Source organism: Talpa europaea, assembly GCF_964194135.1.
Source record: "Talpa europaea genome assembly, chromosome: 4".
In the NCBI taxonomy this organism is placed as follows: domain Eukaryota; kingdom Metazoa; phylum Chordata; class Mammalia; order Eulipotyphla; family Talpidae; genus Talpa; species Talpa europaea.
Genome location: NC_140070.1, coordinates 93,369,079 through 93,383,628, shown reverse-complemented (window position 1 = coordinate 93,383,628; position 14,550 = coordinate 93,369,079).

Sequence of the window (14,550 nt, the reverse complement as noted above, 5' to 3'; positions counted from 1 at the left end):
GCAAATCTCTTAAATCACAGAACTTCAGTTTAGTTGACTGTAAATAACAGATGGATAAGAAGTAATTATGATGGGGCCTCCCAGGTGGCGCAGCAGTTGAGCGCTGGGTTGTGAAGCTGCCCGCAGCCTCTGCAGCGCCAGTTCGATCCCCAGCTGCTCCCCAGCCACCGGAGGAGGGTCCCACATGGCGCGCAGACCTCTCCTGCCGCCTGCTGCTCCCCTCAGCAGTGTACTTCGGTCCTTCTGCCTGCTCTGCTCCCCGCTATGGCTCTGGTGAATTCTCTCACCCTCCCGCGCTTCTGACTGTACCCAGTGCTTGTATAAATAATAAATAAATAAATCTTTAAAAAAAAGAAGTAATTATGATGATATTATACATGATGATAATAATAGCTATTTATTTATTTATTGTGTTTGCTTTATTATATGAAGTTTGGATCTGAAAAGTGTTGACTCTTGCCAGAGTGGAAAGGTTATCATTTAATACTCAAGCCAACGGCATATAATCACAATGTGATATTATTGGGAGGTAAATCTACATTATATTTGCAAGAATACAGGCATACAACTCAACTGACAATAAAAGAGGGAGGTCATGGTTCACTAAGGGGAAGGTCAAGTTTTGGGTTCTGGGAGTTCCCTTTCTGGGCCAGCTCATGGGGAGGAAGTACTCTTCCTCTAGCAGAGTGTCCTGCTGCAGATGCCAAAATCTGGAGGTTTTTGAGATTCCAGGGGCAGGGAGTGCAAAGCAAAGCGTCTCAGATTGGTTTAGTTCAGCTCCTAAATTTATACTGCTTTCCGAGGTGTGCTATCAGGACCAACTGTTAGTTTTAATTTGAGCTTGACCTCTAGGCACAGTTAACACAAGTTGTATCAATCCTTGTGTCTATCAATGACAAACGTAAGCTTTTTAAAGAATTTAAGTCCTTCCATCTCAAATTCCCTTACCATCAGTCAGAACCATTCTAAAACAATACATTTAGCAGACTGGGCTAATTTTCAACTGTAACTTCATGATTTCTTAGACCTAACTACTAAGGAGGAAAGGCAATTCATGTCAGACTACAGGAGGAAATAAAAAAAAAATGTTAAATAGTGCTCAGAAATACAGGGAAACAGAAAGTAGCACTTGTTAGGTCTCACGAATGGTCTGTTAAGAATAGCAAAGATTGAATCTCACTGAAAAGGAAATTAGAGCAAATTGGTGAAGTTCCCTTGTTAATAATCACAATGCTTCCCTCTTTATTTCTGTAAATCACAGCTTCTGCTTCTCTTCATTCAAAGAGATCTCTTTGAAATTGAAACAGTAAAGACTTAAAATAGTGCTCAAATAGTGCCAAAAAGTGTGCAAGGGACACTGAGCAGGTGGGGGACAGGTCACTGTCAGTGGTCTCATTCACATGCACAGATGCAAGACCACTCAGACTCAGGGTCCAAAAACAACAGGGTTTATTTTTATTTCACTTGGAAATTATAAAGAGTGTTAGTAAAGAAATGTTGAAAGAAATGAAAAATTGAATAATACAAGTTGAACTTAAATAATTTCTAAAAAATAACAGAAGAAATACATATGAAAATCTGCATAAAACATGATTTATAAGAGAAAAATTTATAGCTTTCAAATATGTATAGAATGAGAAATTTTAAATTACTTTAAACTGTAATTACATTTCCCTTTTTTTTTTTTTACTTTTATTATTATCTTTTTACAGCATTGCTAACTTTTGGACAGTATTTGATTTCCCCCTCAGGTATAGTCCCCAGAGCTCTCCCACCACCACAGCCCACATTAGCCATCGCCATAGTTCCTTGTGTTCTTCCCTCCTCGGTTTTGACTCTTCCCACACCCCTCCTGGGATGGACAGCTCACAGACCTATGGACAGCTCACAAGTTCTGTCTCTTTTCCTAACTCTTTATTATGCATATAACTGAAGTCATCTATTATTTATCTTTTTTTCCTTCTGAGTTATTGTCTTCTAGTTCTATCCATGTTGCTATCAATAACATGAGTTTATCTTTTTTGATGACTAGTAGTGTTCCATTGTGTATACTCTCTATGTCTTCTTGGATCTATTCATGTTTTGGGGCATTTAAGTTGTTTCTATACCTTTTTTTTTGCTTTTTATATTTATTTTTTACTATAAATTTTATTTTTATATTCCCCATACAATTGCAACCCCTTTATTGTGACCCCAATCCCTCCCTTCCCCACGCCCCATCCCCCCAGAGTGTCTCTGGTTCATAGTTGTTTGTTGATTTAGATATTTTCTTTCTTATAGTTATTCTTTTTCCTGGTCCCTAATTTAAGTTTTCTAGATTCCTGCTATGAGTGAGACCATCCGGTATTTTTCTTTTTCTTTCTGGCTTATTTTGCTGAGCATGATCCCTTCCATGATGCTGCAAATTGCATGTGTTTATCCATGTTGCTGCAAATTGCACGTGTTTATCTTTTTTGAATGCTGAGTAATATTCCATGGTGTATATGTACCACATCTTCTTGATCCAGTCATCTATTTTTGGGCATTTGGGTTGGTTCCAAAGCTGAGCTACTGTAAACAGTGCTGCTATAAACATAGGGGTGCAGGTGCTCTTTGGCATTGATGTTTCTGTGTCCTTTGGGTAAATACCTAGGAGTGGAATTGCTGGATCATATGGAAGCTCTATCTTTAGTAGGTTGAGGAATCTCCACACAACTTTCCATAGTGGTTGGACCAGTTTGCACTCCCACCAACAGTGCAGGAGAGTTCCTCTTTCTCTACAATCTCGCCAACATTTGTTGTTGCTATTTTTCTTAATATGTGCCATTCTCACTGGTGTAAGATGGTATCTCTTGGTAGTTTTGATTTGCATTTCCCTGATGACAAGTGATTTTGAACATTTTTTCATATGCCTGTTGACCATTTGCATTTCCTCTTCAGAGAAGTTTCTTTCCAGCTCGTCAGCCCATTTTTTGACGGGATTATTTTCTTTGTGTTGAGTCTCATCAGCTCTCTGTAGATTTTTGTGATCAGTCCTTTATCATTAGTGTTGGGTGCAAAAATTTTCTCCCAGTCAGTGGGGTTTCTCTTTGTTTTTGTTATTGTCTCTTTTGCTGTGCAGAAGCTCTTTAATTTGATGTAGTCCCAGCTGTTGATCTTTGCCTTCACTATCACTGCTTTGGGTGATGTGTCTGTAAAGATGTCTTTGATGTGCATATCATGTAGTGTTTCGCCTATATTTCCTTCTATGTATTTGATGGTATCAGGTCTTATGTCTAGTTCTTTAATCCATTTTGAGTTGGTTTTTGTGTATGGTTTGAGGTAGTAGTCAAGCTTCATTCTTTTGCATGTAGCGACTAGGTTTTCCTAGCACCAATTATTGAACAAACTTTCTTTGCTCCAATGCATATTCTTTGCTCCTTTGTCAAAGATTAGTTGACAATAAATCTGTGGGTTTATTTCTGGATTTTCTATTTGATTCCATTGGTCTGTGTGTCTGTTCTAGTCCCAATACAATGCAGTTTTGATGATTATGGCTTTGTAGTATAGTTTGAAGTCTGGGAGTGTGATGCCTCCATTCCCTTTTTTTTTTTCAGGAGAGCTTAGGATATTTGGGGCTTTTGGTGATTCCATATGAATTTCATCAATAATTCTTCTATTTCTTTGAAGAATGACATTGAAATTTTTATTGGAATAGCATTAAATCTGTATATTGCTGTTGGTAGGATGGCCATTTTAATAATGTTTATTCTTCCAATCCATGAGCAGGGGATGTCTTTCCCTTTCTTTGTGTCTTCTTCTATTTCTTTTAACAGTGTTTTATAGTTTTCTTTGTATAGGTCCTTTATCTCTTTTGTTAGATTTATTCCCAAGTATTTGATTTTTTTTGTTTCGATAATAAAAGGGATGGTTTTTTTGATTTCTTCTTCTTCAGATTTATTGTGTGTATATAGGAAGGCTACTGACTTTTGCGTGTTGATTTTGTATCCCGCCACTTTACTGAACTGATTGATGAGTTGAATTAGTTTTTCTGTGGAGTTTTTGGGGTTCTCTATGTATATTATCATATCATCTGCAAATAGTGATAGTTTGACTTCTTCTTTTCCTATTTGGATTCCTTGTATGTCTTTCTCTTGTCTTATTGCTCTGGCTAGGACTTCCAGTATTATATTGAAAAGCAGTGGTGAGAGTGGTGTCTTGTTCCAGATCTTAATGGGAATGCTTTCAGCTTTTCACCATTGAGAATGATACGGGCTGTTGGCTTGTCATATATGGCTTTTATGATGTTGAGGTATGTTCCTTGTATCCCAAGAATTTCAAGGGCTTTTATCATGAATGGGTGTTGCATTTTGTCAAAAGCTTTCTCAGCATCTATTGCTATTATCATATGGTTTTTATATTTCTTTTTGTTGATGTGTTGGATAATGGTGATTGATTTTCGGATGTTGAACCATCCTTGTGTCCCTGGAATGAATCCTACTTGGTCATGGTGAATTATCTTATGGATACATTGTTGGATTCTGATAGCTAAAATTTTATTGAGGATTTTTGCATCAGTGTTCATTAAGGAGATTGGCCTGTAGTTTTCCTTTTTTGTGTTGTCCTTGTTCGGTTTTGTTATTAGTGTAATGTTGGCTTCATAGAATTTGTTTGGTATTATCCCTTCTCAATTTTTTGGAAGGGTTTGTGAAGAATAGGCACTAATTCATCTCTGAAAATTTGGTAGAATTCATTTGTAAATCCATCAGGTCCTGGGCTTTTGTTTTTGGGGAGGTTTTTGATTACCATTTCAGTTTCGCTGCTTGTAATTGGTCTGTTTAGGTGTTCTATTTCTTCTTTATCTAGCTTTGGGTGATTGTATAGTTGTAGGAATTTGTCCATCTCCTCTAGATTGTTGAACTTGTTTCCATATAACTGTTCATAGTAGTTACTGATTATTCTTTTGATTTCTGCTGTGTCCATTGTGATTTCTCCTCTTACATTTATGATGCTGTTTATTTGTGCTTTCTCCCTTTTTTCCTTTGTGAGCCGGCTAGGGGTTTATCTATTTTATTTATTTTTACAAAGAACCAGCTCTTGGTTTCATTGATCTTTTGGATTGTTTTTTTTAGTTTCAATTTCATTTATTTCTGCTTCGGTTTTTATTATTTTTCTTCTACTGGTTTTGGGGTCTTTTTGTCTTTCTTTTTCTAGATCTTTGAGCTTCGAGGTTAGGTTGTTTTTCTGAGTTCTTTCTTGTTTCTTGATGTGAGCCTCTACTGCTATATATTTTCCTCTCATTACTGCTTTTGCTGCATCCCATACATTTAGGAAATTGGTGTCCTTCTTGCCATTCAATTCAAAGAATTTTTAAATTTCTTCTTTGATCTCCTCTTAGTCCAGTGATCTTTCAAAAGTGTGGTTTTCAATCTCCATGAGGTCAGAGAGTTCCTTGCCTTCTTTTTATAGTTTATTTCTAGTTTGATGCCTTCATGGTCAGAAATGATTGTTGGTATGATTTTATTCTTGGTGTATCTGCTGATGTTTGTCTTGGGTCCCAGTATGTGATCGACCCTGGAGGATGATCTGTTTGCACGTTAGAAAAATGTGTACTCAGATTTTTTTGGGTTTAGTGTTCTATAGATGTCTGTTTAGCCTAAGCGCTCTAGATCCTTATTTAGAGCTTTATTGTCTTTACTTATTTTTTGTCTCATTGATCTATCCATTGTTGATAGTGGTGTGTTGAAGTCTCCCACTACGTATGTGTTTTCCCTGATGTCTGTTTTCAAAGATGACAATAGTTGTCTGATATATTTTGGTGCTCCTTCGTTTGGTGAATATATGTTAATGAGTGTTATTTCTTCTTGAAGTATTGTCCCCTTGATCATAATATAATGACCGTTGGGGCTCTTTTTACCTTTTTGAGTTTGAAATCTGTTTTATCTGGTATAAGTATAACTGTTCCTGCTTTCTTTTTTGGTCGATTTGCTTGTAGGATTGTTTTCCATCCTTTAACTTTGAGTCTATTTTTATCTTTAGTAGCTAAATGTGTTTCCTGGAGACAGCAAAAGGTTGGATTCTGTTTCTTAATCCAGCCTGTGACTCTGTGTCTTTTTATTGAAGAGTTTAGTCCATTTACATGTTAATAGAGTTAATATTTAGAGTTAATATTGATATGTTAGCATCTCTATTTGCCATTGTGTTTGTGTTTCCTTTGATTTTATTTATTTATTCTTTTAATAACTTTTTTTTTTTTTTGGCCTTCTTTCGTTGTTATTTGTCCCTCTGAGGTTCTGGCTTTAGGACTCCTTGTAGTATTTTTTGGAGTGGGGGTTTAGTTGCAATGAAATTCCAGAGTTTCTGTTTGTCCTTATTCTTTCTTCATAGAGGAAGGAGAGCTTTGCGGGATAGAGTATTCTTGGTTGGCATCTGTTTTCTTGGAGTGTGTTGACTGTGTCCCTCCACTCTCTCCTTGCCTGTAGTATTTCTTCGGAGAAGTCTGATGTCAGTCTGATTGGTTTTCCTTTGAATGTTATCTGTTTCTTCCCTCTTGTCAGCTTCATTATTTTTTCCTTGTCCTGGATTCTTGGGAGCTTTACTATTATGTGTCTTGCTGTATTTTTCCTTTCGTCGTGGAAGTTTGGTGTTCTGTTTGCTTCTTATATATCAATTTTCAGCTCCTTCTTCATGTTTGGGAAGTTCTCTTCAATTATATCCTTCAATTGTATAGTTTCTCTGTTCCTAGTTCTCTCTCCTCTCCTCCTGGGATTCCTATAACTCTTATATTTCCTTTCCTCATGGAGTCAGATAGTTCCCTAAGTCTTTCTTCGGTCTTTGTCCTTCATACTTCTCTTTCCTTTTCTGTTTTGGTTCTTTTCATTTCTGTGTCTTCAAGAGTACTTATTCGTTCTTCCATTTCATCTATTCTTCTTTCATTGCTTTTCCCAGAGTTCTTTAGTGCCTCCACTAATTCTTTGATCTCCTGTACTTCTTTTACTTCTCTCCTTAGGGACTCAATTTCATTCTTCTGATCCTTGATTATTTTTCCCTTATCATTGTTTTCCTTTATGACTTTTGTCAGTTTTTTAATCATGGAAATTTTAAATTCTCTTTCTGGAAGGCTCAGAAGTTCTTTCAAGTTACTGTCATTGAAATCTGGGGGATGGTTTTCTTCTTGTGGTGTGCTTTTTTCCTGAGGAGTTGCTGGGTTGCATGTGGTTTTTCTACTCCCTACTGTCTGTTTTCTAATTTGCCGTATGCATTGGGACACTGTGTTGCTCGTACTGGCTGGCATCTTGGGTGAACTTCCCAGCTCACCTCTGACTCCTCCCAGAGCCTTCTGCTGGTTTCAAGCAGTCTTTAGTGAAGTAATGTCCCTGTTCTAAAATGGCTATGCGGGACGCACTCCCTGCGCGCCCAGTCTGCCCCGGCGGTCTGTTTCTGTATCTTTCCTATTGTAAATAGTGCTTCAATTAATATAGGAGTGCTGGTGTCTCTTTAAATTAATGTTTTTGTGTCCTTTGGATAGATTCCTACTAGTGGAATCGCTGGGTCATATGGTAGATCCATTTTTAGTGCTTTAAGGAACCCTCATACAGCTTACATAGTGAGTGTACCAGTTTACATTTCCAGCAGAGAGTGTGGAGGGTTCCTTTTTCACCACATCCTCACCAGCACTTGCTGTTTCTGTTTTATATGGGCTATTCTCACAGGTGTGATGTGGTTTTGATTTGCATTTGCCTGATAATAAGTGCTAGTGAACATTTTTTCACATGCCTGAAGAAAAGATTTATTTAACAAACAAGAAATTGGGGAAAGTGTTTTGGAGGCCACAAGTGGCCCACTATCTCATCCCAGCTAGTGTCCACCATATGTGGACCAAGGTCACTCATGGAAGATGAGGTGATGCCTCAGCAGTTCATAGAAGCAGTCTGAAGCTGGACTAGACACCAAACCAGGCAGCAATGGACACAACAGGCACCAAGAGGTGGTACCAGAGAGCCAAAGGCTGTTGTCAGTTCTTTGAGATACTGGGCCAAGCCCAACATTGCTCCTTGCCGGTGATGTCAGAGGCAGGTTCAGTAGCCAAATTGTTGTGAAGATCTACAAAGATGTGGAGGACTATAAGTCTGCAAAGTTCTGCTGAATCCCATGGAAGTCAATTGCTCTATGTCTTTCTCTTTTGAGACTGGTAGCAGAATCCTTCATCTTTGATGACAGTCCAATGAATACTTCCTCTTCGAAGGCTAGCTGCTGACTGCTACTTCCTCAGGATAGTCCAATGAATCCTTCTTCTCTCTTCAGAGGCCCAGAGCAAAATGACTCAAGCTGGCTCTTGCTTTGCCTTATATCCCCTCAGAGTGCCCCACACTACAAGCCTGCTTGGACCATTTTCAATTCTAAGCATCTGATTTGACCATTTAGCACCCATCAACTCATTTTCCATTTTTCAGTCAGGATAATTAACAATGAAGTGAGCTTGAACCTGATCGGTCCATTTTGCTTATAGCTGATTGATTCATTGTTGAATCCTACAGCCAGATAAAAATGGGGGAAAAGTCCAGCCCAGCCTGCACTCAGGTCAGGGCAGGTTGATGGGCCTGTTGACTCTAGGGAGCCATTGCCAAAGCTGGCTGGGGTGGTGTGATACACATCCACAAGTGGTGGGCTGTGTCCTGCCTCAGCCCCAACAAAGCTGCCTTGCCCTGTGGCACCCAGACACTGTAGGGATCCAGTTACAGACAAATGTGTAAGGCTTAGATGTTGTCAGCCTAGTCTCAGGAGAAAATTTACAATGATTTCCAAGAACCCTGGTTTCTTTATAATGTAGAAGCTGCACTACTCAGGTTTCTCCAGAGAAACAGAAGCAATAGGATATATATAGAGAGATAGGTAAGAGGAAATATATTAGAGGAATTGAATTATGCAGACTAAGAAGTCCCACAATATGCCATTTCCAAGTTGGAAAAGCAGGAAACCAGTAGAGTAATTCAGTCCAAGCCTGAAGGCCTGGGAATTGGGAGCACTAATATTTGTGGCAGGAGGTAGTTATTCCAGCTAAACCAAATTTTCTCTATTCAAATGTTAATCTCTTCCAGAAACACCCTCAGGGGCACACCCAGAAATAATGGTTTGCTAGCTATCTGGGCATCCCTTACTGCAGTCAAGCTGGCACATAAAATTAACCCTCATATAAACTGAGGGAAAAAAGAATTTACTGTTAGGGAAAAAAACTTGAAATCCTTAGGGATTAACTTTGGGGACAATAACATCAGCTCTATAAAAATGACATGTAACACATTTTACTGAGACTATTGTAAAATGAATAGTTTGTTTCATAACTTCCATAAATCACAAAGCTCTTGTATTAGGGAATTGCACTCACAAAAATTGTGCTATTTTTAGTTCTAAAACACATTTCTTGGCAACATGAAGAAAGTGTTGTCTGTCAAGACCATTTCCCAGTGTAAATTGATATATAGTTTTTTGTAATAACCTTTTCTCCTTAGAAATGCCATGATGTGAGTAAATCCTTGCAGAAGAACACCTAGGAATGACTGGCCTTGGAGCTTTACTGTCTTTTTGGAGAATGAAAAATCAGTTTAAATATTCACTGACTTTTTTATATTCAGATTTAGCTAAGACAGGTGAGAAAGTGATTTGTTTCTGGAAGAAGAAAAAGTGTCCCACAATGCTTTTTAATGAACACTTTAAATAGGCCCACCCGAAGGGTTTAAAGTTACTAATGAAGTGAATTTAGTCTTTGCACCAGAAGCCTAGTAATGATAAGTAATTGCATCAAAGCCTTTCTTTGACCTCAAAGTTCCAACAGCCTTCTCTCAACTCACAGACTGTTTGAAGTGTCAAAATGATCCCATCACCTCTGATACAGAGCAGGTTTGAATCTCAGAAATGTCTATATTCTTAATTAACTGTAATCAAATCAGACAAACCATCAGCATTCAGCTGCTATTATCTTCTATGTAGGGATTATTGTCTCTCTCTTCCAAGGAGAAACAATTACTTTGTGGTAAAGAAATACCTTTTCCCTTGCTAAGTGCCTACAGAAAAACATTTTTCATTGACGCCATTTTTTGTGTATGCTCACATATTTTGCTTGCTTAAAGATACTATAAAATCTACAATATATGCATCTCTGGATTTCTATAAATTTTATGCACTATAATTTTAAACTAAGCTGTGAAGCAATGTTTCTAGATATATTCAATTAAATATTCACTCTCAGTTCAAATGTTTCTAAGCCTTAAATATTTTGAACAATTATTTTCTATGCTACTTATAGTTTTAAGAATATATGTATATTAAAAATATAACTATAAATGAATGCCTTCCTGCTTTTTTAAAAAGCACTGTGAATTCTTATTTTTGAAGCATTTATGGTCTCTAAACTAAATGGTTCAAAAATGGTTCTCACGCAGTGGTTCTCAACTTGGACTTCACAACATGAATGAGCTTGGAGGGCATTATGCTGAGTAAAAGCAAGACAGAAAAATACTGCATGGCATCACTTATGTAGGGATACCTTATAAAAGCAGAACTTATAGAAACAGAAAGTAGAGTGGTAGTTGCCAGAGGTTGGGCAACAGGGAGAAGTTGGTAAAGAAAATGAATATTCAGTTATTATATGAAAAAGTTCTCAGGATGAGATTGGTGAATACAGTTGATAATCCTTGATTGTACAATTGAACTTGGCTAAGAAAGTGGATCTTACGCAGTCTCACCATGAAAAGAAAGGTAACTATTTGAGGTGACAGATGTATTAATTTCCTTGTGAATCTTTTTACAATGTATACATATATCAAATCCTCATGCTATGCAGTTTAAATAAATTATAATTTTGTTAATTAAACCTCAATAAAGAAGGAATTTTTTTTAACTCACCATGGAGTGTTTTTTAAAACTCTGATGTCCAGACCAAATAAAACACAATCTCGTTGGGTGGGTGGGAACAAAGTATCACTATTTTTTTTTTTTTAGATTTTTATTTATTTATACAAGCACTAGGTACAGTCAGAAGTGTGGGAGGGTGAGAGAATTCACAAGAGCCAGAGCGGGGAACAGAACAGGCAGACTGATGAAATACACTGCTGAAGGGAGCAGTGGACGTGGCAGGAGAGGTCTGCGTGCCATGTGGGCTCCTCACCAGTGGCCAGGGATCGAACCGGTGCTGCAGAAGCTGCGGGCAGCTTCGCAGCCCAGCACTCAACCGCTGAGCCACCGGGGAGGCCCAGTATCACTATTTTTTAAAGTTTCTCAAGAAATGATAAGGACCCTATAAATTTGAAAACCACTGTTCTAACAGATGAGTATATCAAGTTAACATATTTGTTATTTAACAACACAAAAAAATTTTCTTTATTGAAGTAACACTGCTTTACAACACTGTGCATGATTTAGGGAAATAGGGTCACATCTCCCCACTTGCACTATGTCACCATACCAGACCTACCACCAAAGCACCCATAGTTCTGTACTCTAGACCATCCGGTCCCCTCCCTACTCCCTACTTTGTTCCCAACCCTCCCCCATTTATCCCCCGCTATCAGTCTCTGTTTTGCAGTCATGTTTCTAGAGTTTGTTTGATTCAGTTTTGTCAGTTCTTTTGTTAGCTCAATATTCCACAAATGAGTAAAATCATCCGCTATTTGTCTGTCTTTTTCTGACTTATTTCACTTAGTAGAATCCCCTCCAGTAACAATGTAAATTTTTGAGGAAAACAGGTAAGTTAATTTCAGACATGCCATCATGATGGTTAGCAATTTCCCATCATTTACCACATCTCAATAAGGAACTGTTTATAGAAGGCTTGTTTCAAGTTCCTATTCCATTTTGAATTTGATGCTAAAAACCATTCTGATTTCCTTTTACTAAACAATAGCATGTATTTAATTAGCATACAAAGCTAAAATCAGCAAAGATGTTAGCCTTTTTGACTGGTGTATTTACATCTCAGGGTACCAAGGCCGTAGCTATCATATTTCATAAAGTCTTTTCCATTCCCTCTCCTTCTTTATTCCCCTTGGAGCTGTGTGAGAGCCCTTACAATTTACTTTTGCACTAACGAGGGCAAAGAGCCTGAGCTGTACATTCCATCACACCCACTGTAAACTTAACACCAGGATTTACGAGGTGTTTGTGTGCCAGAAAATCTCTAATGCCGAGGCACACTCATCCCAAGCTTTAAATTGGCTCTCTCAGGTTATTTTAATCTGTACAGACCCGATCACACACTGCATACAAATGGTTCAAAGAAATGCATAATGATAACACGGCAGAGGATGAAGCTAATGTCAAGAATACCATGGCTAACGATGACCAAGAAAATATAAATCCTGCTAATGATAGAAAACATTTTAGTACCTATGTCCATTTCCACTAAGTAACTGAGCTCTTACATAAATATTTACTTATTTATAGTGACACTGGGTTACAAAACTCAATATGATTCAGACTCTCACCTTCACATTGTGCATTCCCACACCCAACTCACCCAGAGCACCTATATTCCTTTACCCTCTACCAGTGGGGCCACTTGGTTTTGTTGATTTAATTTAATCTATAGGAAAAGATTAAATTGGATAATGCTATTTTGAAGTGACATATTCTTTGGATAGTTTTCTCTTTTTTTCCTTCCTTTCTGCATTTATTTTTTAAAACAATCACTAAGGTGACACTGTAGACATATACAACACTGTACGTGATTGAGAGGTACAGGATCACACCCTTCAGACATATGTTGCCACACAACACCTACTACCTACCAAGGTAACCATAGTCCTTCACCATAGTCTATTGCACTCCCTCCCCACTTTGCTTTCCTTCCTCTTCCTCCCCCACTGGTCAACTTGATTCCATAGTCAGATTTCTAGAATTTGTTATTGGTTTGAGTTATCTGATCCTTTGTTTTGTTTCTCTATATTCCATATATAAGTGGTAATCTTTCTCCCTCTGACTTACTTAGCATAGTCACATCCAACTCTGTACATTTGTTGCAAATTACAAGAGTTTATCTCATATATATATATAACTCACCTAAGTTATATATGTGGTTATATATAGTATATACACTATATAGTATATATAGTATAACTCAGCTGCACAGTATTTGTGTGTGTATATACTACATCTACTGATCCATTCCTCTGTCTTTGGGCATTTAGGTTTTTTCCATAGCTGCTCAGTTATTGTAAATAGCACTGCAGTTATTATAAAAGTGCATATATATCCCTTCAAATTAGTGTTTTTTCCTTTGAGTAGATACCTGTAAGTGGGATTGCTGGGTTATATGGTAGATTTATTTTTAGTATTTTGAGAAATCTTTATCCTGTTTTCCATGGGGTTGGGCTAGGCTATATTCCCACCAACAGTGTATATGGGTTCCTTTTTCTCCTTGCCAACACCTGTTTCTGGTCTTTTTGATATGAGTCATTCTCGCAGATGTGATGTGGCATCTCATTGTGGTTTTGATTTGCATTTCCCTGATGATAAGATACACTGAGCATCTTTTTATGTGCCTGTTCTTCATCTGTAAGTCTTCTTGGGAGATGTAGGTCTATTTAGCTCTTCTACCTGTTTTTTGACTGGGTTATATCTTTACTTTTTGTTGAATTATATGAGTTCTTTGTAGAGTTCGAATATCAACTCCAAGATACATGGTGGGCAAATATTTCCTCCCATTTAGTAAGGGTGTACTTTTGCTTTAGTGATAATTTCTTTCGTTGAACAGATCTTTTTAGTTTCACTTAGTCATTAACATCTATATTCTGTCTCTCCCGCTATCGGCATACAATCTATTAGAGCATACTAAAGCCTATACTGTGAAATGTTTTCTTCTATGTGTTTTATGGTTTCATGTCTTACATTCAAGCCTTTTATTCATTTGAGCTAATTTTTGTGGTGTGAGATACTGGTCTCGTTCATTTTTTGGTTGCATCTGCCCATTTCCCCACATCAATTATTGAAGAGACTCTTTTTTCCAGTGTATACTCTTGACTCTGAAGACATGAAACAGTTTTGTACTTACTGAATTTTGGAGGAAAGAAGTATCTAAAAGGTAAAACTTGAATGCCTCTGGGAGTCCCATGAACTTTCTCAATATGCAATAACACAGAGAAACAATAACATGTAGTAGTAAATCCATTTACAGATTAATAAGCAAAAGTTCTAAGGGTCACAGTAGGTCATACAAAATGAGTTGAATTGTCACATTTATACTGGACTGCGCATGTCCCCTGCTTTTTCCCATGTACTCAGATAGGGTTGATATTCCCTGCCTAAAAACAGTTTTATCAGTTCAAGAATACTGATTCAGCTCCTCATCAAAGGCCAAGGAGGGCTGAGTGCCTAATTTTGTACCTCAGAACAAAAAATCCAGTATATTATATAAGATCGATTTATTTTATATTTACTAGCCTGTCGTAAAACTCTATTTGCATAGTTGGAGGGCACTTTAGCATTAAAAATTCTAGCAGTTAACTACTGGTGTGACATGGGTATAAATAGTCAGATTAGACACCAGGAGCTGCTTCTTACTAGTCCCCAGTCATGCGAAGATCCAGCTCTTTAGATTCT